This window comes from Geospiza fortis, unplaced genomic scaffold (genome assembly GCF_000277835.1).
Source record: "Geospiza fortis unplaced genomic scaffold, GeoFor_1.0 scaffold461, whole genome shotgun sequence".
In the NCBI taxonomy this organism is placed as follows: Eukaryota; Metazoa; Chordata; class Aves; order Passeriformes; family Thraupidae; genus Geospiza; species Geospiza fortis.
This window is the reverse complement of record NW_005054463.1, coordinates 12,660-14,566: the sequence shown is the minus strand read 5'-3', so window position 1 is coordinate 14,566 and position 1,907 is coordinate 12,660.

The following is a 1,907-nucleotide window of genomic DNA, read 5'->3' as shown; positions in this document are numbered from 1 at the left end:
AACATCACTATGGATTATCATTGAGATATTTTCCCACCTTCTTGGGTGATTTTTGGGCTTTGTGATCTACACATGATACGCCATGCAGTCAGTGCTCCCACAGCTCCCAGTGCAATAAGGTAAAATACTTGTAGCAGTAAGTATGATGTGTTCCTGGTAGCTCTCCCTGGTGTTCCCAGCCAGCAGAACATAAGCACAATGACTGCACTTCAGCACTGCAGAGCTTTCTGCTATTTTTAGAGCACTGGCTAATTATTGTGGGCCCCTTGGAGAGCTTGCTGGGGTGAGTCAATCTGCCATGCCTGCTTGACAAACTGCAAGGCCATTCCAAATTCCTGCTTGAGCTAGCTGTCTAGCAAACTCCCCATGTAACAGCTCTTAAGCAATCTGAGGGCCCAGATTTGCATTATGGGCTCTGACAGGTTGGAGCTTCCCTGCCCTTGCAGCAAGGAGTGCTGAATTGACTTGAAGGACAGGAACCTGGCAAAACCTGACATTGCATTTTAGCTAGTGATCATTGTTTTTAAAGGCCCTCAGAGCAGTGGTGAATCCTGAAATGTTTTTGGTAAGCTGCAAGATAAGGTTATAACATTTATGCTCTAAGGAGAAAATGTTATAAACCCCAATAACAGTAAAATTCTAGTGCAGCCTTTCCCCTTAATTAATATTTTTGCACATGGAATGAAAGCATGCTTGTTTGCCCAAGTGGCTGGAGCTACATGGATATCCAAGTGGGGGCTTGTCCCCAGTGCAACAGCTGCAGAAATACTGTGATCTACCACTGAATGACCAGGCAAACTCTGCCTATATCACTTGTCTGTTGCAACACTCTTAGGTGTCACTGCCATATTTTCTGAAAAATCCCTTCGCCAGGACTACTTCTGGGAAGTTGAGAAGCCTCAGAGAAAAATGTAAATAATAACTATCTGGTTTGCTTCTCCTGTATTTGGCTGCTTTGGAATGTGGTCTGGACATTGTTTACCAACAGGTGCATGTTTGATTGGTTCCATGTGAATTGTTTTTACTTAATGACCAATCACTATCAGCTGTGTTGGACTCTGAGGAGACAGTCACAAGTTTTTATTATTCATTCTTGTTAAGCCTTCTGTCTGTATCCTTTCTCTTTCTTCAGTGTAGTTTTAGTATAGTATAGTATAATATCATATCATAATAAATCAGCCTTCTGAAGACACGGAGTCAGATTCTCATCTCTCACCTCATGCCAGGGACCTCACCAAGACCACACTTAGGGGCATAAACTTCACTAAGAGAGGGATCTGAATATTGTACAGTGCAAACCTGTACTAGATCAAGCCAGGGACATTACAAATAGTGGAGTCAATTCACCTCACAAACCCTTCTGACTACGCAGCACCCGCTGGCCTCTGACAGAGCCGCCAGGGCCCTCCCCACTGGGGACGGTAGGTATCCCCAGTGCCCCCCTCTCCCCCACTCTACCAGGTGTGTGCAGTCTCCACCACCCCACTCTCCAACTTGCAGCCCTCAGCTCTCAGCTCAGTCTGGCAAAGGTGGATCTTCAAAGTGGTGCGTGGGAAGGGATGGAAAAGAAATCGCTCGACCGCTGCTGTGGGTCACGGTATCTCCCCATGCACCACTTCAAAAATGAACCTTCCTGTCTCTGGTGTCACCTGCAGAGTCCCCTCGTGAGGGGTAAAGGGGACAGGCAAAATGACAGGAATGGGAATAAACTGTCATCTTCAGTCCAGAGAAACCAACAGCAGGGGGAAGGAAGGTTTAGCAAAGGTTCATGGGGTTGCCGCTCGGCTACTCACCAGATTGACACAGACATTGATCAGAGACCTAAGGTGAGGCAGGAAGGATATGATAGGCTGCCTCTGAAGTGTCAAACAAACCCCTTCAATCAAACTGCTGGCAGGCTCCCACTC